Source organism: Neofelis nebulosa, chromosome 14 (genome assembly GCF_028018385.1).
Source record: "Neofelis nebulosa isolate mNeoNeb1 chromosome 14, mNeoNeb1.pri, whole genome shotgun sequence".
NCBI lineage: Eukaryota > Metazoa > Chordata > Mammalia > Carnivora > Felidae > Neofelis > Neofelis nebulosa.
Genome location: NC_080795.1, coordinates 37,626,051 through 37,652,916, shown reverse-complemented (window position 1 = coordinate 37,652,916; position 26,866 = coordinate 37,626,051).

Sequence of the window (26,866 nt, the reverse complement as noted above, 5' to 3'; positions counted from 1 at the left end):
GGGTTTGCAAGAAGATGTAGCAGGAGAGGTGTGCAGATGTCATTTTGAAAAGTAGGTTCATTAGCTTGGACTTTCTACTAGAACCACTAAAGAATTTTAAGGTGGGGATGGACCTGGATCTTCTATTTGCCTCATGTTTTACATGTATATCCAAGTGGATGCCAATCCTTACTCTCTGTAAAAGTTTCCCTAAAACTTTAGTGCTTTACTTGCTTTTTTCAGATCTTTTGAACTGGTTGGTGGAACTTTCAGCTTATCCTCTGAGCTACCTCATCAAATCTTGCAAGGTCTCGGATTTTCTGCATGTAAGTCTTGAAGCAAATTTTGTCAACCTTCTATTGTGAGCTAAACTCAGGATAGAAAGTAATCACACCAGTGGAGAAGTCAGCTCAGATAAAAGCATAATTACTAAGGGCATGGGCTACCAAGAGCCCAGCAACAAAGAGACATGAAAAGCAATTTTCAATGTGTTCTAGAAGTTTATTCATTAGCTCATCCACTTATTGAAAGACATTTATTGTACACCAACTCTCAGGCCTCATTGTAAGTGTGGAAACAGAGAAATGAGTAGAATGTAATTCCTGTCCTTAAGCTATCGTCGTTGAGGGGTCATGGACATAAAATAATCCTGTAGAGGGTAAGAGCCATGATTATGGTTTATAAAAGGCATAGTGTCGGCACAAAAAAAGATAATCAATTCTGCCTAAGAGAGTTGGGTCACCAAGGAGGCAAGGAATCTAATCTAACTTATGAGGCATAGAAACGGGGCAGTGGGTAGCAGTGACCTGCAGTATATGAACTGTATTTTTCTTTCTGTCCTAGAGGGTCATCAATTTCCCATGTTACAAAAGTAATCTGATATCCCTTCCAGAGAGGAATGTGAAAGACTTGAGCATGCTTTCCCGTGCTCCTGCACATTAGAGAGGTTAGAGGTTCTAAGACATAATGGCAAAATAATTCTGGAGAGAAAATATTTTCTAAGAAATGAAATAATGTAAATATGGGACAACTATTTTAGATGAGGGGAAAGACAGAGGAAAAAAGGGAAAGGGGGAAAATCAGTCATTCATTCACTCATTGAATATTTATTCAGCCCTACTTTATGAAAGCACTCTGGCAATATCTTAGCATTTTGAGAATTACAAAAATCAATCACTGACTTGACTCTCTAAAATACCATCTTCTTAGCAGGCTCTGATGCAGCATCTCAAGACTTCCCATCCAAATCCAAATGAAAACACAGCAAAAGGAACTATCATCTTAAAGAAGAAAACAGTTTAAATATTCTTTATTATCTTTGTTGGCTTAGAGACCTAGAGACTCTACTGGCTCTGTAAATGTGTGTTGTCATTTCTTTACTGGGTAGGTTTCTCAGTAAACAGGTTTAGACTTCAGGTTTGTCAGAACAGCATCCCCAAACCGTCATCCTTGCACAGCAAGAGAGATAGCCTAATGTTATTAGGATGAGGTACAGAGGTATAAGAATGAGGGAGGAAGAGGAGTTGAAGTGGAGCTCTGCACTCCCAGAGCTTTAGATCTAATTATTAAAGTGACTTAAACATGGGAAAAAGCCCTAGGCTCCCCAAGGCTTGGTGCAAGTTACAGGGAGATTTTGGATGTTTGAAGTGATATTCTATCACTTCAGTAAGAAAGTCCCACCTAAGACATGTAAAGCTGCACTAGATACAGGACTTGCAATCCCAGACTGTTTAATGGGAGTAATTACGATGAGCCTTTCAATTGAGTATCTGAAGGTATCAATAAGCACTTAGGGGAATGACTGGCAACTCACCTCCTCCTCTTATCTGTATAAATACCACTGGAAGAGTAAGTAAATAGTAACTATAAAAGAACATATACATGTATTCTGGTATACACAAAGCAATAATATTAAAACACTGGTGATGGGCTTATCACACATGAAGATGTAGTTTACATGAACATTTTAATACAAATTAGGGGAGTATAGGAATTATTTTGGAACAAAGTTCTCCTATAATATTGAAATTAGGTTGATATTAATCCAAACTAGAGTATTTTAATTTAGAATATTCATTGTAGGGGTGCTTGGGTGGCTCAGTCGGTTGAGCACCGACTTCAGCTCAGGTCATGATGTCACAGCTCATGAGCCCGGCATGGGCTCTGTACTGACAGCTCAGAGCCTGGAGCCTGCTTTGGATTCTGTGTCTCTGTCTCTCTTTGCACCTCCCCTGTTTATCCTCTGACTCTCTTTCTCTCTCCAAAGTAAATAAACATTAAAAAAATTAAAATATTCATTATAATCTCCAGAAAATAAGAAAATAACTAAAAAAGATAGTAACAAAGAATAAGAAGTCAGTTAAATAGTACACTAGAAAATATCTACATAACACCCAAGAAGGCATTAAATATACAATGGAGGAACAAAGGACATAAGACATATAAAAAACAAATAGCAAAGTTTCAACATAAATCTTACCTTATCAGTTAATTATATTAAATGTAAATGAATTAAACACTCCAATCAAAAGGCAACGAATGGCAGAGAATGTTTTTTTAAAGACTTTTTTTAATGTTTGCAGGATGTGATATTCCCTATTTCATTTCTGACCATGCTGACTTGTGACTTTTCTTTTTTAATTTTTGTCACTCGTACTAGAGGTTTACAATTTACTTACTTGTCATAGAACCAACATTTTCTTTCTTTGGTTCAATCTGTTGATGTTTTACTATTTTCAATTTCATTGATTTCTGCTTTTATCCATATTATTTATTTTTGTTTGCATTGGGTTTGTTTTACTCTACCTCCTCTATTTTCTTGGGTGGAAACTTGGATTATGGATTTGAGGCCTTTCCTAATTTCTTAAATTTATTTATTTATTTTTTTTATTTAAATTCTAGTTAGTTAACATACAGTGCAATATCAGTTTTAGGAATAGAATTCAGTGATTCATCACTTACATACAACACCCAGTGCTCATCATAATATGTGTCCTCAATACCCATCACTCATCTAGCCCATCCTCTACCCACTCCCTTCCATCAACCCTCAGTTTGTTCTCTATCATTGAGTATCTTATGGTTAGTTTCCCTCTGTGTCTCTCTCTTCCCCTTCCCATATGTTCATCTGTTTTGTTTCTTAAATTCCACAGAGACTTTTCCTCATTTCTAATGCAAATATTTAGTACTTTTATTTTCCCCTCAGTACTGCTTTAGATATATCTCACATATTTAAATATGTTGTATTTCATTTTATTTAATGCTATGTGTTTTTAATTTCATTTGAGACTTCCCTTTGGCCTATCAATTATTAAGAAGCATGTTGTTTAATTTTATGTGTTGAGAGATTTTAATATTGTTTTTCTGTCATTAATCTCTAGTTTGATTCCATTACGGTCAGAGAGCGATCCTTTTCTTTCCCTCCTGGTATAGAACATATCTACATTCCTGAGACATTCCTGCAGTTAGCTAGGGATGCGGAACTCAATTCTGGCCAATAGAAAATGGATGGGAATAGCATACACTATTTTCAAACCTTCAGTTCTCCATATTCTTCTCCCTCCATCGTCTGAAACCATAGAAGCATGAAAAGTGCATGACAAAGTTAATTGATGTGTCAAGCCTGGGATCCCTAATGACTGAGTAAAACAGAACATCCCTATGATCATACTGGTTGTAATATAAGTGAGCATCACTAAGATATTCTGGACTTTGAACTGTATGCAGTAATGGGATGGGACTCTGAATTGTCTCCCTTGTGAAGGGAAGAATGAAATTTGGTGGTCAGAGGTGTAGAATGTGGTAAGAACAATGCCATCTATCAACCAAATAGCATTTCCTGCCCTGCCTGGCCTTGCAGTTGGACTTTATTTTCCACTTCCTTTGCAGTTAGGTGGGGACATGGGACTGAGTTCTAGATAAGAGAATAATAGGTGGAAGTCATATACAACTCTTCCATGCCCAGAGCCAAAAAAATACACCTCTTCCACAATTCTTCATGTTCTTTCTTTTTCTATCTTCTGGATAAAGCAAGGAACACAGAAGACTAGAATATGTCAGTTGAGTGATGAAAGGAGCTTGTACCCTAAAAGACTATGTAGAGCATAGTCTCCAGTGACCCATATTTAGCTCTGATATGAGTGATTAGTAGATACTTATTCAATAAATGCTTACTGAGTCAAGCCATTGAAATTTGGTATTGTTTGTTAGACGAGTTATGTTCCCCTTACTAATAGAGCATTGTTGGAGACTGTGTTTAAACATTAGGGTGAATAATACATAGACACGTCCTTCAAAGAGATCACGATACAATGGATGAATACACACATACAAAGAGATAACAATTATTAAATGTTATAAGTACAAAGATGATGTACTTTATGCTAGGATAAAGATACCTGACCCAGTATCAGGGAGTTAAGGAAGACTTCTCAGTAGAGGCAATGCCCAAGCTTGACCTTAAATCAGAAAAACCCACAGAACACAGGGTGTTAAGGCAAAAAGACAACAAAAGCAAACAGAAGCAGTAAATGACAATGTGTTTGCTCAGTGGACTCCAAGCAGAAAGGCCTTGGTGAGTATTAATTTTAAGGTGAGAAAAGACAGGAGAGGTCAATCAGATCATGATGAATATGTGTATTGGAGAAAGAGGAGAATGGCAGAACTCATATAGTTTATAAATCCATTTAACTTCTAGGATTGTCTCAAATTGTGCAGATGCTGTTGATGCCCCAAGAGGTGTCAGTCTTCCCAAGTCCTCTGTTCTCACTGCTAATCCTCAAGTCCTAGCTTACAGCTCTTCCTTTTCTCCTACCCCACTGTGGCAGTCTCTGTGAATTGCCAGCTCTCTTCATGTACATAGAGGGATGAATAATTTACACATCCATTTTAAGTTTCCTTAGGAGAGGTTCCTGATGTGAATTAGAGTCTTCCAATCAGAGGCACTCATAGAGGATTTCGATTTTAAATTTAGTTATGTGTAAGGAGAAACTAGGAACCTTAGCCAATATACTCACCTAAGAAGTTCCTAGCACATATGAAATTGACACTGTGTTTTTGTGGAAAAGGATTTATTCATTCACCTAAGTTATTGAGGCCTTATCATGTGCTGAATACTGTATACAATTTTTTGTACTTTCATAATTTCATTATCCACCTAATGAACAATACTTGGATTAACAATACTTGGATTATAGAATATTCTGTATGAGGTTCAAGTGAGAAAGAACACATACATATAAAGCAACTTTAAATGTAAAGCACAATTACACTTATATAATTATTAGCTGCAATATTTATCATGCAGCTAAAAAGTAAGTATGCATACTTAAAGGACTTTATAAAACTAAAATCTTTCCTAAAAAAGATTGGGTTATAAAGTAGATTTCCCATCACTAGAATTGTTCAGAGACTAAATAATAACTTAATGGATGTCACATGAGATTTCTGCATTGCAGTGTGATTTGATTAGATGATACTCAAAGAATCTCTGCTTGTCCACGTAAGGAATCCACATTTCAGCCCCTGCATCATACCATCAAAACAAAGCAACAACAATTTGCACCGGAACTCTCTCCAAGATTCTTGTGTGTGTGTGTGTGTGTGTGTGTGTGTGTGTGTGTGTGTGTGTATAATGTGGCTCATTTAAGTAAACAGATGTCACTTGAAGGGTTCCTTTATCTGTCTTGTTCCTAATTATTCCTGCCCTAATATGGCACGTCATTTCCTTACATGGCAAGCATCTCTTCCTGGTGCCACATCCACCTCCCCCATTCCAGGGGACTGTGGAAGAGCAGTCAACAGCCAACTTGATGGATCATGAGTGGTCTAAGTTTTCATCTTTTCCAGGTGGCTGGACCCATCATCACTGGTAATTATAATACCAGAATCTAGTTGAAAACAAAAACAAACATACAAACAAAAATGAAAAACCAAAGCTTTGCAAAATGACATCTCAAATTGGACTCCGTGTATGCTGTATCATTAGTTACAGCTCATTGGATTGTGTTGTGATGGCAAGAATGGTTTGGTGTGTCCCCCATTTGAAGAAAAATGATTTTCAACAAAGAAAGCTAAACCTTTTCATGTTCCTAACACATTTATACAGTCAGCTTATCTAATCTCAGGTAACATGGATTGAATAATTTGATGCCCAGGGACCACAAAAGAACAACAGCAATAAGCTGAAGGAAGAAATGTTCCTGGGGAAGTATGGGTGTCTCTTTGTCTAATGAACCATTCATATAATTATCAAGGTTATTTGTAAATGTACTTTCTTTCTGAGATCACTGCCTACAGGAGAGACTCAATCTGGTTCTTTGGCTGGTATCAAGTATCAAAATGTGCCCCCCCCCCCCAAATACTGACTTAACGAGAGCATGAAAACACTGATCTGTATGGCCAGGACCTAAAAGAATCTAGCTTCCTCCTAATGAAAACCAGGCACTGGGCCAACTCCTTTTATATTTGGTTTTCATGAGAATCTGTCTGTGGGGGAGCTTTGAGTGTTTTTAGTGCAATAACAAGCTTGTGTTCTCTGAGCCAATTAGTATGTAATTAGGTGTTGGCTAATGAGGAGGGGGATAAAAGGTAGAGCTGTCGAAGAGAGTCGGTGTGGGTGTGATTCTTGTGTATGCAGGTGGCAAAACGGCACATGTTGAGAACTAAATTGAATTTCTAAAACCCAGTAATTTGTTATATGCTATTAGCAAGCACAGCACTGGTCCTTCTGCAGCTTTTTCACATCTCCATTGAAATGTGCTTTTATCCCTCTCTGCAAAATAAGGGTGTTCAGCACATGTATGTTAACATTTTCCACTCATTATTTTCTAGAAGTTTAAAGTTAGGCTTGGCTGTGATGTTTAATAAGTATTTGAGTTACCTATTAGAGGGAGAAAAGGCAACCATTTATTTATTCTTTCACTAAAAGCACACGTACATTTCTTTAGGGTCTACTCTGTGCCAGACATCAGTGGACTAACCAAAGATCCCTCCCCTAATGCACCTTTATATTGTGCAGGGGAAGGACAGATAGCAACAACCATAAATAAGAAAAATATATAATAGGGGAGCCTGGGTGGCTCAGTTGGTTGGGCGTCCAGCTTTGGCTCAGGTCATGATCTCTCAGTTCATGGGTCCGAGCCCTGTGATGGGCTCTGTGCTGACAGTGAGCCTGGAGCATTCAGGTTCTGTGTCTCCCTCTCCCTCTGCCCCTCCCCCATTCATGCTCTGTCTCTCTCAAAAACAAATAAATTTTAAAAATAAAAAAGTTTAAGAAAAAATGGCCAAGTAATCTTTGACAAAGCAGGAAAGAATATCCAATGGAAAAAAGACAGTGTCTTTAACAAATGGTGCTGGGAGAACTGGACAACAACATGCAGAAAGATGAAACTAGACCACTTTCTCACACCGTTCACAAAAATAAACTCAAAATGGATAAAGGACCTGAATGTGAGACAGGAAACCATCAAAACCCTAGAGGAGAAAGCAGGGAAAAACCTCTCTGACCTCAGCCGCAGCAATTTCTTACTTGACACCTCCCCAAAGGCAAGGGAATTAAAAGCAAAAATGAACTATTGGGACCTCATGACAATAAAAAGCTTCTGCACTGCAAAGGAAACAGTCAACAAAACTAAAAGACAACCAACGGAATGGGAAAAGATATTTGCAAATGACATATTGGACAAAATCTATAAAGAGCTCACCAAACTCCACACCTGAAAAACAAATAATCCAGTGAAGAAATGGGCAGAAAACATGACTAGACACTTCTCTAAAGAAGACATCCAGATGGCCAACAGGATCATGAAAAGATGCTCAATGTCGCTCCTCATCAGGGAAATACAAATCAAAACCACACTCAGATATCACCTGGCGCCAGTCAGAGTGGCTAAAATGAACAAATCAGGAGACTATAGATGCTGGAGAGGATGTGGAGAAACAGAAACCCTCTTGCACTGTTGGTGGGAATGCAAACTAGTGCAGCTGCTCTGGAAAACAGTGTGGAGGTTCCTCAAAAAATTAAAAATAGACCTACCCTATGACCCAGCAGTAGCACTGCTAGGAATTTACCCAAGGGATACAGGAGTACTGATGCATAGGGGCACTTGGACCCCAATGTTTATAGAAGCACTCTCAAACAATAGCTGAATTATGGAAAGAGCCTAAATGTCCATCAACTGATTAATGGATAAAGAAGTTGTGGTTTATATACACAATGGAATACTACTTGGCTATGAGAAAGAATGGAATATGGCCTTTTGTAGCAACATGGATGGAACTGTTATGCTAAGTGAAATAAGCCATACAGAGAAGGACAGATTCCATATGTTTTCACTCCTATGTGGATCCTGAGAAACTTAACAGAAGACCATGGGGGACGGGAAGGAAAAAAAAACGGTTAGAGAGGGAGGGAGCCAAAACATAAGAGACTCCTAAAAATTGAGAACAAACTGAGGGTTTATGGGGGCTGAGAGGGAGGGGTGGGTGGGTGATGGGTATTGAGGAGGGCACCTGTTGGGATGAGCACTGGGTGTTGTATGGAAATCAATTTGACAATAAATTTCATAATAAAAAAAAAGAAAAAATATATAATATTTTAGAAGATGATCAGGTAAGTTTGAGTGAGACAAGGGATTCAACAGCCCCAAAAACTGTTCAGGGAGGTGTGCAAGTTTCTAAAAAGAAGTCAGGGTCTACCTCACAGAATAGGCAGAATCTGAGCAAATCCTTGAAGAAGCCATGGAAGCAAAAGTTTAGGGGGGGGAACTTAAGAAGTAACACTAACATGTGGTCTCCTGTGCCCCATATGGCCAAAGATTCAGTAAGAGCACATCAAAAAAAGAAAATCATCTTGTCCCCCCTATTCCTTTTACATTTGATGTTTTTGAATGTCTGTGTTGGTAGAGGCACTTTTGTTGTTTCTGTGGCAGAAAGAGGCTCCTGTTCTCTGAGGTCTTGGATGAGCTCAAAAAAAGGTGGGAGGGAGCTGGGACAAGAAAGGAAAATTACAGCCTTTGTGAATGGGGAGAAATTCTGGTTCACATTGAATGGGTAGGCTGAATAGGTTACCCTTAGGCAGCAAATGTTTTTAACTCTGCAACTCCTTCCCAAGGATGGCGGACACTCTTCAGTGAACCAACATTTCACTGTTTCTCCTGTTAACTCATTCTTCTTCTTCTTCTTTTTTTTTTTTGTAATCTTCACAATTAGGAATATATGTTTTCATAGCTCTCCTGACTTTCTCTTACTGCTCTTCAGAGATATTTTAAGTGAAAATATCCAATACAGTATAAAATACTTAAAAATGTAAGATGCTAATTTACTGTTAATCTTTACTGTTAAAAAAAAGTTAAATGGATGATAAATATGGTTGTCCTTTTTCTCCAGGCAAGAAAGATAATAATTTGATTTTTGAGTTAATCTGATGAGTCTTTGTAGTTGAAAAAAGCTCTATAATTAACGTAAGCCTCAAATGGTGGTAAGTTCTGATATTTGGGTCTTGTTTTCAGCCAGACTAATTCAATGAGGCATCATCCCCACTTCCCATCAAGGGACTTCTCATATTTGCCTGTGCCAAATGATATACCAACAGCAGGAAGCAGAATAAAACCAAACCCTTTTATTCATAGGTTCTTTGCATATCACCACCTGTCTATTATATTCATGCATCATCCAGGAAACCACATTACCAGGACATATTTGTTTCTGCTTGCTGTGCGCCCAGCAAGCTGATAATCTAAAACTAATGTCTCTTCATTATTTATACAACATTTAGCAGAAATGGGACAGGCACCAGTAAAGAGTGTTTATATTTTGGTTTTGGTTTTAATTTTTACTCAAGAGTGCTTCTTTATTGGAAAGGGAACCACTTTACATGTCTCCAATTATGTAAGGAATTGCATGTGAAAATATGGCTTAGTCGACATCATAGATCTAAATTATTTCAGTCATGTTTAATCTTTTTTATAAACTAGCTCTTGTGGCAGTAGTCACACTGAACTGCTTCTTAAATGTACTCATTGTGAATACCCTTTCCAGTCTAACTTTGCTGTTTCGTAAGTTTCTGCTAACTTACTGACTTCCCTCAATCATCACGGTTAACTGCAGGTACACATTTAATGTTTGAGCAGATGGTCTTAATTTTAATACTGTCCTCTGTGTATGTAGGTGATCCAACTGACTGACCAGCCATGGGGCAGATATTTGATTTTTTTGTCCAGTAATGGGTATAGATTTGTTCTGGTATACTTATGTCCTTGCTGGGTAAAGCTGAGGCCATGAATGAATGTAAGGCTGATTAGCCTGCATGGGGCACTGGCCACATGCTATATGATCATGCAGTTGTTAGCACCATGGATTAATCTGCTACCTAAATGGTTACAGATGTTGTGTTTTCTACCTAAGTCAAAATTGACCTTTGTAAGGCATAACAGACACTGTGCTAAGCACCAGACATAAGACTATTTTCTGAACTCTGACGAACTGATGAGATACTTTTACCTTGATTTGGAATGAGAAAATAGAGACTTAAGGGGATTAGGTAATTTGTCCAAGGTGACAATGAGAGTGTATAGTGGACCCTGGATATAAATCCAATGTATTATAGAGCCCTCACTTTTTTTTCTTTCCACACTAAACTGTCTCCTTAACTGAGGGCATAAATAAACTATAGCCCATACTCCATGGTCTAACATTGTAAGGATCAAAAATAAGCTAAAGCATCTATACTAGAACTAAAATGTCAAGTCATGAGGATTTATCCTTGATCAGGAGAACCTCAAAGCTTCGAATCAAATTTTCTTCTAAGAGTCATCCATAGAAAATCTAGGCCATCAAGCAGTAGATTGGATATTTAAGATACTTTCTGTAAGAAAAGATTCATTAGGAAATTGATTTACTAAATGGCCATGGGAACACCATTATATCAACTACAGTTTAAGTGAGCTGACCAACTGGTTTCTTATGCCTCAGAGGCAGGCTGCTTGCTAGAATCTGATTTATTGAGTCCATCAAATCATGGTTTAGAGTGTATACCAAACAAAAGCAAAATGGTCTCAGTTTCAAAGATGAGCTTATTAGAACTTGGACAATTTAAAGGATAGATTATTCTACTAATATTCATTTTTTAAAAAGTCATTCCAAGATAGTCTTTATATTCTTTGCAATTTTGACAGAAAATAATTTTCTTCAATTAAAAAAAATATAGAAGAGGGGCACCTGGGTGGCTCAATCGGTTAAGCATTTGACTTCAGCTCAGGTCATGATCTCAAAGTTCATGGATTCAAGCCTCACATCAGGCTCTGTGCTGACAGCTCAGAGCCTGGAGGCTGCTTTGGATTCTGTCTCCCTCTCTCTATGCCCTTCCCCCACTTACTTTCTCTCTCTCTCTCTCAAAAATGAATAAACATTAAAAAATTAAAAATACATCTGGAAGATATATATAGAACATAATACATTTGAAAGAAAAGCAGAAAACAAAACTGAAATTCATTCTTTCATCAGCTTTGAAATGTTAAGTTGTCATCATAGAAAAATGGCCAAATATATAAAATTTATATATAAAATTTATATGTATTAATAATATATTATATATAGGATATATATGTGTGTGTTATATATATGTTATATATATGTATGTTTTATATATATATGTGTGTATATATATATACATATATATGTGTGTATATATATATATATATATATACACACATATATACACATATATATACATATATATGTAGGATACCCTTCCGCAGAATCTTGGAATGATTAAATTACATTATACTATTTGGGTAAAGGGATCCACACACTGCATTCCATACAGCAAATGCTCAATAAATGTCACTCGCAGTCTTTTTTCTAGTGCAGTTCTCTCTCAGACAATGAAAGCACAAGTCAAGTGAAAGAAGGAGAAATCAGCAGAAGTAGAAGCAGTTTTAATCTTAAAAGGTCTTAGAAAAATACAGAAAACAACAGGAAAAATATGATTTCTTTTTATATAAAAATAACTGGGGTGCCTGGGTGGCTCAGGTCTTTAAGCATTCAACTCTTGATTTAGGCTCAGGTCATGATCTCATGGTTGTGAGATCGAGCCCAGCATCGAGCTCTGTGCTGGATGTGGAACCCGCTTAAAATTCTCTCTCCCTGTCTCTTTGCTTCTCCCTTCTCAAAATCATCATCATCATCAACATCAACATCTGGGAGTTTTTCAAAACTTCAAGAAAAAGAAAGTTAATCCATTTAATAATACAGGACTTAAAACTCACAAAGGGAGTAAAACATTCCCCCCAAATGAGTAATAATAGTATTTTAATTGCTAGTTAAATGATAGAACTGTAAGACCCCATAAAACTTTTTTTCCCTTTATTTCCAACAGAGAAAACCCCAAATTTTGATTTTGAAGACGATAGCATCTAATCTTATAGGGAAAGCTTTTTTATTGCCACTGAATATCATCCACATAATATTGCCTTTTAAGATGCTATTGTTAAATTATTTTAAGCTATGTTTTATTTTCCCAACTTTAAGAATAAATAAAGGTATCATCTCCTGGAATTTTTCTACCATATCATCATTTGAGTACCAGATACAGACATACTTCTAACCAGGGCTCCACTACTGAAAAGTTTCTATTTGATCTTGCAAAAGTCGCTTCATCCTATTTCTTTTCTGTGTTTTAGCTTTCTAGCATTATTAGGGTTTAAGAATGCCTTTAGTTTTGCAATTGGGATTTTTTTTTGATATGGCCAAATGGCAATTTACATTCTTAGAAAACTGGAATTAGAATATTTGTGGGGTGACAAAACAATGGAATATGACCAAAAATCTAAACCAGAAGAGTTCAGAATAGCTGATGCCCCCTTCCTACCTCCAGCCCCCACTCCCTACTCACACATTCCCCATAGCACCCACAAGGACTGATGTGTTTTAAACAGCAAAGATAGAAAATTTTCCAAGAACCCTGAGCATTGCCAAGCTGAGCCCATCCTTACTAGGATGAGGAAGAAACCCTTGCTCCTAAACTTTTGATGCCAAATACTTTCTTCTTTCTACCTATGTTAGTCCAAAGAAAAACTGAGGCTTTGAACGCACAAACCTCTTCCTTTTCTTATTTATGTGTGCCACAGAGAGTGTGGTTTAAGATCAGAGTTGTCTAGCACCTTGTTCTGGGTGTTGTCACTTATCATGTAGCAGGTGGTGCCCAGGGTAACTTAGGGCTGTGGAATGACCTAATATGATTAAACCATAAATGATCACTCTAGTTGAAGAATTTACAGGCAATTGTATTATTTCTACTTTAAAGAGTTACTCTTGACTTACATCACGATTTTCACAGTGGGAAAATGACAACTAAGTAACTTGAGCTAAAAAAGCAGGGGTTAGGGGCGCCTGGGTGGCTCAGTCAGTTAAGCGTCCGACTTCAGCTCAGGTCACGATCTTGCGCTCTGTGAGTTCGAGCCCCACGTCGGGCTCTGGGCTGATGGCTCAGAGCCTGGAGCCTGCTTCCGATTCTGTGTCTCCCTCTCTCTCTGCCCCTCCCCCGTTCATGCTCTGTCTCTCTCTGTCCCAAAAATAAATAAACGTTAAAATATATATATATATTAAAAAAGCAGGGGTTTGGTGTGTGTGTGCCCTCTCTAATCCCAGGGTTTTTTTTTTTTCTTATATTCTTGGAAACTGCTATATCACATCATTCTTTTAGGTGCAAGTAGTGTTGGAATGGGAGAAAAATTATTTCTTTTAAGGGAAATGTTACAAATCCTTTATAACGATGATTTCGTTGGGCCATATTTTAAAAATCACATGGGAGAGACATCTAAAATGTCACATGGAATGGCGGTGCATCAGTCAGGGCCATGGTATCCAACAAAGAGCTCAGCAGGTGTTTTGCAGAGAACGTAATAATCTGTGTGCATAGGTATGGGTGGGACTAAGGGTATCAACAAAGAGTGGAGCACCCAGGAGCTTAGAACCTATTACCACCCTATTACCTGAGGGGGCAAAAAGAGAATATGATGTCACTAGGGCCCAGTGAGAGGCGGAGCCCAGAAAGGAGCATCACATGACAAGAGAAGCCAGTGTCAGAACCCCAAACTTGAAGAAGAGAGAGAGTAGGGAAAGAAGCCCCTTGACCTCTCGGTGCTTTCACTTCTGGGTATGCTCCCCATGTCTTCCACTGATGGTTCCATCAAGAAGCCAGAGTGTGAGATGCCCAGTTTATACAGTTCACAAGAGTCAAATTCTTGGGGCAGAGAACAGGGCAGAGAAGGGCAAACAGATCAATGAGGGGTGGTATGAAACGTAAAATAGTCACATAACCCCTCAGTGCTGGCAAGCCATAGTGTTTGCTTTTGGTCCTGCCCACCATTGTTTTTTAAGTTTATTCCTTTTACTTTGGGAGAGAGAGAGAAAGCTGTGAAGGATGGGGACAGGGAAAGAGAGAGAATCCCAAGCAGGCTCCACATGCCAGCACAGAGTCCAGTGTGGAGCTCGAACTCACACACCGTGAGATCATGACCTGAGCTGAAATCTAGTAGGATGCTTAACCGACTGAGCCACCCAGGAACCCCACGTCCTGCTCAATATTTTTAACCATGTTGTTAAGAAATAGTGTATCAGATATGTGAATAGCAACAACTAGAAACCTGTGACGAATCAAGTCTGGATGCAAAATTATCTTGACAGGTAGAAACCAATAAAATGAAATTAAACAGGAAAATTAGATAAATTTCCCACTTATGATAATCTTTGCAAGAGAAAGGGGAAGGTGGGAAAAGTGCTTGATGGCACAACATGTCCTAAAAGACACCACTATCAATCGATGATGGCTCATGATTGCTTACAAAATGAATGAAATTTGAGGTTGCACTTCCAGCTGCTGCTAGACATCTCCAGCTGCTTGTCCCACACACCTCAATCTCAGCTTGCCACAGCCTGATCTCGTTACCTTCTCATCTCCCTCCAGTACTGTCTGGGCTCATGTGCTTTCTTTTTGATTAACAGTGTATTGTCTACAGGGTATTTCAAGCTAGAAGCCTTGGGATTATCTTTAGTTTCTCCGTTACATCCCACATTTAATGCATCAACAAGTCACGTTGATTCTGCCTCAAACATCATCGTGTACCCTATTTCCTTTCCACTGTCACTGCCTTTTTCAGGCCCTGATATTTCCAGTCTCTAGACTCCTACCATAGCCTCTTCATCTTCCTGACTTCCGTCCATTCTCCCTATAGCTGCCAGTTACCTTCAAACAAACAAATGGCCATTTGTCAGTCTTAGAAAAATCCTCTGCTCTCACTGTGGTAGACAGGATTAAGGGTGGACTTCTTTAATTATACAAGACATTCCAGTCTTATTTCCCTATAGGACCTCTCTCCCACCACACACACACCTTTACTCCAGGCACAAAGAACTGTTGTTCTGCAAACATTTCAAGCCCTTGTGCATTTGTGCATATTTATTATCTTTGCCCAAAGTACTTCCATTACTCTGCCATTTTTATCCCAACAAATTCCTCTCAGCCTTCAAGACGTCTCCAAAAAATCTACCTCTGAGTTCCTTCTAGAAAGAATATGCCCAGAGCTCTTTGCTCTAACCTGTGCAATAACATTTGCCAACTTGTTTTTCTATCTGTGTATATCCTTCTAACCACCACTTCTAATTCATCTTTACTGCCCTACCACTCAGTAAAATATATGCCACATGGAAGATGTTCAACTCAATCGTTGTTGAATTATTAGTGCATTAATTAATTAATTACATTGTCTAGAGTATGTAAGATAATGGTCTCCTATACGTTACCTTGGTCAGGCTACAGGTAGAGTATTTAGCTTGATTTGGCTGTTGTATTTTAAAAGCTATACAGACAAACTAGTTCATTATCAGAAAAGGACAGATGGCATTGAGGCTCTGTCATATATTGCCTTCCATCATTATTTCTCTGAAATAGAAACAAGATCTTTATTCTGTAGCCATCTCATATTCCAACATCTATAACAATATTAGGACAAAAATAGTCTTCATGTTATAAAGTTGACATAACAGAGAAAATGCATGCAAAGTGTTTATATGCCTAACATAATAAGTATTCAATAAATGTAGACATTTATTATTATTATTATTATTGGGATTTTATTAAGATATTAAATAGAATGTTTAGGGGTGCCTGGGTAGCTCAGTCAGTTGAGTATCCTACTCTTGACTTCAGCTCAGGTCATGATTTCATGGTTCGCTAGTTCTAGCCCTGCATGGGGCTCACTGCTCTCAGCACAGAACCTGCTTTGGATCCTCTGTCCCCTTCTCCCTCTGCCCCTCCCCCACTCATGTCTCTATCAAAAACAAGCATTTAAAAAAAATAAATAGCACATTCAAATATTAAAATCGTATACCTTTTGCTTATAATGTTATTTTTACCAATGTATAGGAGTCTTGCATAAGGCATAACTACCTATGCATATTATTAACTCTTGGCTGAGATAAGGAGCAAAACAGTCCTTTTTTTTTTTTTAAGTTTATTTACTTTGAGAGAGAGAAGTGAGTGAGTGGGGAGGGGCAGAGAGAGTGTGATAGAGAGAATCCCAAGCAGTCTCCATGCTGTCAGCTTAGAGCCCAATGTGAGGCCAGAACTGACGAACCTGAGATGATGACCTGAGCTGAAATCGAGTCGACACTCAACCAACTGAACCACCCAGGTGCCCCAGGAACAGAAAAGTTCTTATGTTGTTCATTCCCTCTGCTTTAAGGTTGGATTGCTCTTTAACCACGCCAGATATTATTATTTAGCTCTGTCCCAATCAAACTTATTTTAACTGCAAGCTATGGAAACACACTCACTACAGTTAACACAATAAGTGAAGGGCAGTGAGAGGATACCAGGGCTCTGCCTGAAATGTGAGGTCAAGAAGGATCATCAGGTTTCACAGGAATTGGTAACTTCTGTTCCCCATGGTATCATGGTCATTTGTTCTTAAGTTTCTGATTCTATCAGTTGATTTTTTTTCAGACTCCATGATGGCTTTAGCTACTTTTCATGACAGATGATGAAAAATGACACCCACCTCCATAGAGTTGGATTGCTGCCCAACCCAGTATGTTGGAAAAAAGACTGGGCTCTCTGAATTTCAAGGGCACATTCTTAGGAATGAAAACTGGTCCTGTTTGAGTCCATTGTTTCTCTGTGACCAATCTGCTATGGCCAATAACAGAGAGAACAAAACACCCTGTAGGAACCCATCCCAGTCGTGAGGAGTGTGATTTTTATAGAAGGGATGTGTGGGATGGCCAGACATTGCAAATCTGTCTACTCCACAGTGCAATTGCCCATGATCCTCAAGGCAGAAAACTAAGAGAGGATTAATCCAATTTTTTAAAAAATTTCATGTATAAGGCATTCTTTGTTAGGTCTAAATTAAATACTTTCTATTATTGGTTAATAACCTAAGTTCTTTTTTTTTTTTTTCTGTTCATAGTGCACACGAAATTGCCTGGTCATGTTATCTTTTCAAATAAGATTACCAGTTTCATTGTAGCAAGAGAGTCTGGAAAATTACTTCCATTTGAATTTCCAAATGTCTAAAGATAATGAATTGTGAAAGTTCACTAATTTTACTGTCCTAAGTAACTCTCTGGAGATCCCTGGGCCAGGAAGGTCATTTGCTGATATCTAGAAAGAGAAGGGCACACTGAGAAAATGGCGTATACACGTGGAAGAGGCCGTGGGTTATAACTAGACAGAGTATACTATAGCTGCCATTAAACAGACAGACAGAATGGAATTTTAAACAGGAAAGACAGTGATCCTCTTTCCGGTGATAACTGGAACTGATGCTGTGGGACAGAAGAGCCGTGCTAATAGTGTGAGACAGAAGGATAAAATTATGTATTTGACCCAAAGTACCTAGTGAGTGACATAGACTCAGGGATTCAGGTAGATTGAACCACATAAGAGAGATTGGCCTCACATAAAGATAGAAATTGTCTTAGTGTTTCTAGCAAGAAGAGCACGAATAAGACATTTCCATTAGAGGAGAAAAATCTGGATTCTCTCAGGAAAAAAAATGCAAGATTTACAGTATTGAAAAACACAGAGTGACCCAAGAATTAACTCTCCTCTTGCCAAGAACAATGGGAGAGCTAGCTCCAGGTGAAGGTGATATCTGCAAGGTCAGGAAAGGATGGCCTAAAGGCAGTGGTACTTGCAAGGGCCAGAGAAGAAAGTTTCTTTTATTCATAGTCTTCCAGGAAACAGAGCATATACCAAGAAGGCAGACCGGCAGAGTGTAAACAGCAGCAAGGACTGATACATGGAGGAAACCTGGAACCAGGCCAGTCACCTTGACAACGGTATAAACAAGGCAAGGCAGGATATACCAGCAGTGAAGTTGGGATTCTATTTAGACCTTGCTCTGTCCAGACTAAGGCATATTCATAGACTTCTATGTGTCAACCATGGATGGAAGAGGTAAAGCCAGTACTGAGGACAAGACTAGCTCCAGCCTTTGCAGAGATGGCAATAGATATTCAATTCAGGCTCTCCTGGATGAAACTTCAGGAATTTAAATGTTTTTAGATATCTATGTACATCCGTTATCTCACCTACCAAACTAGGACAGTAATTATCCCTATTTCATAATGCTGTGAGAATTAAATATGTAAACTGTTTGTAGTAAGCAGAATGCATATATATATGACATATAAGTGACAAAATTTAGAATCAGTTATAAGCATGAAAGAGAAAACACAAACCATAAGATTCTTTGAAATTATAAAATACTTCTCTGTATCTCCTTTTCCATTTACCCACTATTTAGATGGGACTAGCAAAAATGGGAATTTCAGAACTTATCTCTAAAGAAATAGGCTTTCTCAAACATTGTATAGTCTGAAAATTGGCAGAAAGTTTTGAAGTGCTATTTTAAAATGCTTATCAAAATCTAAATGCATACACTTTTTGATTGAGGAATTTAACATCTAAACTATAATATAATGAGGCAAAGCTACTACATAAGGGTTTTCATTGTAGTGTTTTTCTGCAGTAATGCATTAAAAACATCACCCAAAGAGCAATCCATTCAAAATATGCTAGGTAAGTTGCAGGATATCCATAAAACTAAATTCTTTGTAAATATTTAAATGAATAATAAAAGTAAGCTTCCACTTCTAGCCAGGGTAGAGTAATAGGGACTAGATTTACTTTCCCACCTGCATCAAAACATAGACAAATATATGAAACAATATATTTGTAAGCACCAACACCAGGCAGTAAGGAGTAGTGATCTCTGAAAGGAGGAAGAAAGGAGATGACCCCTACTATTCCTTTAGCTTACTGCCTTGACAGACTTCCCAGAGTAAAGTCCATGCAGGCAAACCCAGCAGAGTCTGGTAGACCATTTACATTAAGCATGTATTGCTGAGAGTTTGGGAGGACCAAAGCAGTGAGAGTTCATAGGACAAAGTACTGGAGTAGAAAGAGATGGACAGAGAACTCAGAGTTCTGGAAAAGTTCTTCCTCAAGAATTCAGTGGAGTAAAGGATAGTGCATGCACAAGAGGAAATGGTCAGTGCATATACCAGAAAAGAACCATATACAATGATTAGAAGTAACAATACCTTGTGCTTATCCGGGGTCAGGAATAATGCCTGTTCCTACCAACCAGACTAAAGACCTCAAGATTTACAAGGCACTGGGTATAAGACATAGAAATGTGGAATTATGAGCCCTAAACTTAGCAATACTTAAAAGTAAAAATTGAGATGATCAAATTGTTTCCAAGTAACTTAAGTACATCACTGAAAAAAAAAAAAAACTCAAAAGTATTTACAGGAACAAGGAAATACATAGCATCCAACAAGGTAAAACTCACAATATCTATAATCCAATTAATAATTACCAGGCTTGCAAGGAAGCTAGAAAATATGACCCAGTAGCTAAATCAATCACTTGAAAACAACCCAGAGATGACACAGATGTTAGAATAGAAAAAACTATGAAGGCAGTAATTATAACTGTATCCCTATGCTTAAAGGTAAAGCATGTACATAGAAAATATTTTAGAATCCCAAATTAAACTTCTACAGAGAAAAACTACAATGTCTGAGATTTAAGGGGAAAAAAAGAAGAAATTACTAAGAGAGATTAAATTCAGATTAGACAAGGTAGAAACAAAGTGAGCTTGAAAACATAGCAAGAGAAACTATACAAAATGAAAGACAACAAGGTAAATTTAAAAAAAGTAAACAGATTATCAGTGGGCTATGGAACAATTTCAAGCAGGTTGGATGTCCATGCAATCTGAGTCCTTGAGAGAAAGGAGAGGACAGAAAAATATGAAGAAATAATGATCAAACGTTCCTAAATGTGATGAAAAATACAAACTCACATATCCAAGAAGCTTAATGAACTCCAAGTGTTAAAAAAATGAAGAAAACTAAAACAAAGGGTGGTTTTGAATGAAGAGCTGACCAAGATAAAGATAGGGAGCTTCTGAGCATCCCTTCTCCCATGGATGTACCAAATGTGTAACTACACAAGAAGCAATTCCTTCTGAAAGAGATCTAGACTAGCTCAACAACTCCTACACATTGGTAACTAAGAAAACACCCACATCTAAATGGGTAGGAAAGGTTGAGACACTCTCTTGCAATAAACCCCACTTCTGGCACAGCACAATACTATCAGGAAGGAATGCTAACTCTCAGCTTCTCCCTGAGGAACAAGGAGTCTGGACCCCATGTAGGGCCCTTTCTTTAAGACAGCCACCTGAAGGATGGGCTCCCAAAACACCTAGCCCTGAAAAGCAATGGGCTTGTGTTTAAAGCCCACAAGACTATAGCAAACAAAGGAGCAATCCTTAATAGGTAGTAACACTTAATGTACTATCCTCCCCACCCCCAGGGCTCAGCCTAGAGGAAGAAGACAAAATCACCCATCTCCCAGTCTTTCCATGAAAGAGGTTTCTGTGCATAGTTTTAAAACAGCTGCAGGAGGACCAGGGTTTAATTTGGCAGGCTCCTAGGGGCCTTCTTCTTCCAACCTGCTCCAAGTTGTCAGTATCCTCCTGGGAGAAACCTGTACATGACTACACCCCAGCTTTTATGGCTGTCCCCCAAGGGATGGGTCCCCAGATCATCTGGCTCTGAGAGCCGATGGGGTTTCCATTCACAAGTCCCACAAGACTATATAGCAAACACAGAAGCAGTTCTTAACCAGCTATCCCCTCAGAGCTCTCATCAGTGCAGAGGAGACAGGGAATAAACAAAATAAAACCAAAAACAAAAACCACCCACTTCCCAGTCTTTCCCTTTATCTGCATGCTTTCAAAGCTACTGCTTAAGGGCCAGGTTTTTCATTTAGCAGGTGTCTAGAGGCTGGCTATAGTCCTTTCCAGGTCCAGTGCCAGTGGAACTTACCCTGCCTTCTCCCTGTAGCCCATGCTAACAATAAAACCAAGTTCCCAGTCTCTCGCTGAAAGGAGCTTGTATGCATGCTGGAGCCCCAGCTTTTGTGGCTGCTACCCAAAAGGTGGGCCCTGGATCACCTGGCACCAATAGGCAGCGGGGCTTACATTAGCAAGACAGTAGCAAACAAAGCAACAATTCTTAATGGCCTAAGGAGCACTCTCCACCAGATGCAGCTATATTCTGGAGCCTGCCACAAAGTGGGCAGGTAAAAATGCCTGTATTCCAGGTCTAACTGGGAAGGTATTAACTGCATACTTTCTCAACTGTTGCCTAAGATCCCAGCTTTCTAACCAGTCTTCCTCTAGGTGCTGGCCGTGATCCTCCACTTTGGGACCCTGACAGGTCTTGGCGCACTCTTAACTTTGGGAGCCACTAAGAACAAAGAAATTGGAGAGATAATGAGGAGCTTGGGCTGCGCTGATCAACAGGGATCATTTCCTACTCAAGACTGCTCTGTCAAGAGGGAAAGAGGCGGCTGTTTTATCTAGTACACAGAAACTGACACTAAGTGTCAAGGAAAATAAAAAAACAGATGAATATTGTGCCAAACAAGAGTAAGATGAACCTTCAGAAACAGATCTTAATGAAAAGGAGATAAAGACTTAAATATAAATCTGAAACCACAAAACTCTTAGAAGAAAACATAGGGAGTAAGTTCCCTGACATAGGTCTTGGCAATAATTTTTTGGATCTGACACCGAAAACAAAGCAACAAAGGAAAGAAAAAAAAAAGCAGGAAGGAAGGAAGGAAGGAAGGAAGGAAGGAAGGAAGGAAGGAAAGAAAGAAAGAAAGAAAGAAAGAAAGAAAGAAAGAAAGAAAGAAAGAAAGAAAGAAAGAAAAAGAAACTGCATCACACTAAAAAGCTTCTGCTCAGTAAGGGAAACCATCAATAAAATGAAAAGGCAACCTATGGAACGGGGACAATATTTGCAAGCCACATATCTGATAAGGAGTTAATATCCAGTATATAAAGAAACTCATGAAACTCAATAGTGAAAAAAACTTTTTAATTGGCACAGAATCTGAATAGACATTTTTCAAAAAAAAAAAAAAGGCATACAAATGGCCAACAAGCACATGAAAGGCATTCAATCTTATTAATCATCAGGGAAATGCTAGTGAAAACCACAATGAGATACCACCTCACACCATTAGGATGGCTATCATCAAAAACACAAGAGATAACAGGTGCCTGGTGGCTAGTCTGTTGAGCTTCCTCTTCAGCTCACGTCATGATCTTACAGTTCGAGCCTGCATCGGGCTCTGTGCTGACAGTTCAGGGCCTGGAGCCTTCTTTGGATTCTGCGTCTCCCTCTCTCTCTGCTCCTCCCCCACTCAGGCTTACTTGTTCTCTCTCTCTCATTCTCTCTCTCTCAAAAAAAGTAAGCATTAAAAAAAAAAAACAAGAGATAACAAATGCTGGTGGGGATATAGAGAAAGGGGATCCCTTGCACACTGTTGGTGGGAATAAAAACTGGTACAACCACTATAGAAAGCAAACACTATGAACATTCCTTAAGAATTAGAACTACTCGGGGCGCCTGGGTGGCTCAGTCGGTTAAGCGGCCGACTTCGGCTCGGGTCATGATCTGGCGGTCCGTGAGTTCGAGCCCCGCGTCGGGCTCTGTGCTGACAGCTCAGAGCCTGGAGCCTGTTTCGGATTCTGTGTCTCCCTCTCTCTGACCCTCCCCCATTCATGCTCTGTCTCTCTCTGTATCAAAAATAAATAAACATTAAAAAAAAATTAAAAAAAAAAAAAAGAATTAGAACTACTCTATGATCCAGCAATACTATTTCCAGTTAAATGTATATCCAAAGGAAATGAAATCATTACCTCCAAGAGATATCTGCATTCCCATGTTCATAACAGCATAATTCAAAATAGCCACGGTATGGGAAAAACCTAAGTGCTGGTTGATGGATAAACAGATAAAGAAAACAGTGGGCTTATAAAACAATGTGATATATAAACATATATACACATACAGTTACATATGGGTGCAAAGAACCCATGTAGTTGAAAACCCACATATAGCTTGACTCCCCAAATATTTAACTACTAATAGCCTATTATTGAATGGAAACCTTAATGATACCATAAACAATTAATACATATTTTTCACACTATAAGTATGATATCCTACATTTTTACAATAAAGTAAGCTAGACAAAATGTCAAGAAAATCATAATGAAAAGAAAATACATTTACAGTACTGTTTCAAACAATATCCATATTTAAGTAGACCCACTCAGTTCAAACACATGCTGTTTAAGGGTAATGTATAATTTTCAGCTGTGAAAAGAAGGGAATCCTGCCTTTATGACAATATGGATGGACCTTGGATAATCTACTAAGTGAAATAAAACAGAGAAAACCAAGTTTCAGCTGATCTCATTTACACAGGGAATCTAGGTGACTTTGTCTTAGGTGAAGACTTTTTAGACTACAGTGCCAAAAACACAATCCATGAAAAGAAACTGATTAGTTGTACGTGCTTAAAGTTGGAAACTTCTACTCTGTGAAAGACACTGCTAAAAGAATGAAGAATGAGTCACCGATTGGGAGAAATATTTGCAAACATATATTTGATGAAGGGCTTGTATCCAAAATACACAAAGAACCCTTAGAACTCAATGATAAAAAAAAAATAATCAATCCAATTAAAAATTGGGCAGAAGAGGGGCGCCTGGGTGGCGCAGTCGGTTAAGCGTCCGACTTCAGCCAGGTCACGATCTCGCGGTCTGTGAGTTCGAGCCCCGCGTCAGGCTCTGGGCTGATGGCTCGGAGCCTGGAGCCTGTTTCCGATTCTGTGTCTCCCTCTCTCTCTGCCCCTCCCCCATTCATGCTCTGTCTCTCTCTGTCCCAAAAAAAAAAAAAAAAAAACGTTGAAAAAAAAAATTGGGCAGAAGATCTGAGCAAACACCTCCCTAGAGAAGATAAACAGATGGCAAATAGGCATGAGAAAAGAAGCTCATCATCTTACGTCGTCGGGGAGTTGCAAATTAAAGTAACAATGAGATGCCACTACACTCCTATTAGAACGCAAAATAAGGAGGAAAAAAAAAACTGACCCCAAATGTTGGTGAAGGGGTTGGAGCAACAGGGACACCCATTAACTGCTGTTAGAGATGCAAATAGTATGGTTGCCTTGGTTGAACGACAATTTCTTATAAAGCTAAACATACCATACAAGCCAGCCACTGTACTCCTAGGGATTTACCCGACTGAGTTGAACATTTATGTCCACATAAAAACCTGCACACAAATGCATATGGCAGCTTTATTTATAAGTGCCCGAAATAAGAAGCAACCAAGATATTTTTAGTAGATGAATAGATAAACAATCTGTGGTATCTTCCTACAATGGAATATTATTTGGGGATAAAAGGAAATGAGCCATCAAGCCATGAAAAGGTGTGGAGGGTCCTTAAATGCATATTACTAAGCGAGTGGGAAATGTCTATGTACTATATGATTTCAGTTATGTGACATTTTGGAAGAAGTAAAACTATAGAGACAGTGGAAAAATCAGTGGTTGCCATGGATTTGTAGGGAAGGGGGGGAGATGAATGAATGAAGCACATAGGATTCGGGGACACTGAAACTATTCTGTATTAAAACCCTAATGGGGTTACATGTAACTATATGTTTGTCAAAAATCCTTAGAGCTGTAAAACACAGAGAGAACCTTAATGTAAACTATGAACTACAGTTAATAAAAATAATGTATCAATGTTAATAGATTAATTTTAACAAATGTACCATATTAATGTACATTAATATAGTATGATTAATAATAGAGGAATTGAATGTGAGTGTGGGGGATGAGGGGTAAATATATGAAACTCTAACAGCTATCTGTTCAGCTATTCTAGAATTCTAAAACAGAATTAAAAAAATAAATTCTTTCAATTATTTTTAAGAGGGGAGAGGTGGGCATATATATCTATTTGCATATCCCATAGACTGCTTCTGTGTATAATAATATGGAAAATAGTAAAATAGTTCTTCCACCTTGAGGTGGAAGAACTTGAAGTCTGGGGTGGGAAGGACAGGATTGTACTTTCCACTGTAAGCCTCTTTATACCATTTGAATATTTAAATAAAATGTCTTGGGGCGCCTGGGTGGCTCAGTCAGTCGAGCGTCCGACTTCGGCTCAGGTCATGATCTCGCAGTTTGTGAGTTCAAGCCCCGTGTCAGGCTCTGTGATGACAGCTGAGAGCCTGGAGCCTGCTTAGGATTCTATGTCTCCCTCTCTCTCTGCCCCTCCCCTGCTCATGCTTTGTCTCTCTCTCTCTGTCAAAAATAAATAAACATTTAAAAAAATTTAATAAAAATAAATAAAATGTCTTAATCACAATAAATAAATATATAAATAAGCAGGAGCCAACCAGGATTGCCAATCATTGACAGTGGATTGACCAAAGATAGTTTCGAGGTTTGGAGGTTGAGACCCAGTGAAATTGCAAGAGGAGACCAGAGCATGCCAGGAAGCAATGCCCAGTCAAGCAGGGCACCTTCTCAGCATTTGTGCTCCTGTTCACTTTGTAGGGAGTCATGGGTACAGCTCAAATAGGTGATTTCTATTAAAATGAGACTGTGAAGAGTCTCAGTGGTAGGGCTATGTTTTCCACTCCTTTCCTCCCTCCTGTGATGGCTCTGTACCCAGTGGCCACTTAGGGCTGCCTGTGGTCAGTATACTCTCAGCATGCTGGTACTCATGAAAAACTTGTTGACTAATGACTGCAACTCTGTTATCAATTCCAAGCCTGCAGAGCTTTTAAGATCAGAACAAAAGAATGAATGAATCAGAAATGATGAAAGGTTGTAAAGCTTCCTGGCTCAAGAGAAGCCTAAGAAGCTGTGTTGATTGAACTCAGAGAAAAAGGATGTCTCGGTGCCTATTTTAGAACAGCTGAGTTAATAGGTATTCTGTATTTGGATCTATTTGGTAAGGTGGAGAGAGGCAGAAAAGATGAAAAATGGACCTCTTTGGTTTTATAAAATACCTGTTCCATGAAAAAAACAGTGTTTTCTTGACTGAGTACGTTGTCTCAGTGTCAGTACCATGGATAGTGTCCTTCATGTGTACCTTCTTCATCAAAGTTCCAATTGCTAGGGCTGGGCTTTGATGACTAACTTCTCCCCCAAACGCCCTCTTTCATTTGTAGTCTTCTAAAACTCATCTTTCTCTGGCTTCCATGACTTTTTGTTTCATTGATTCACTGTTACTAACATCCCAGGAAGAATATTTGCCCACTTAAAAAAATGATATCTTATCTCTTCCTATCATAAAAAGCAGTAGAAAACTTTATGCTTTCCAAATGGCCTTTTGTTACTCATTTAATTAGATAGAATGAGCATAATCAATACCTCTAATTGCCATACATCCAAGTTGTTATGTATAGGTTATTAATAACCTAG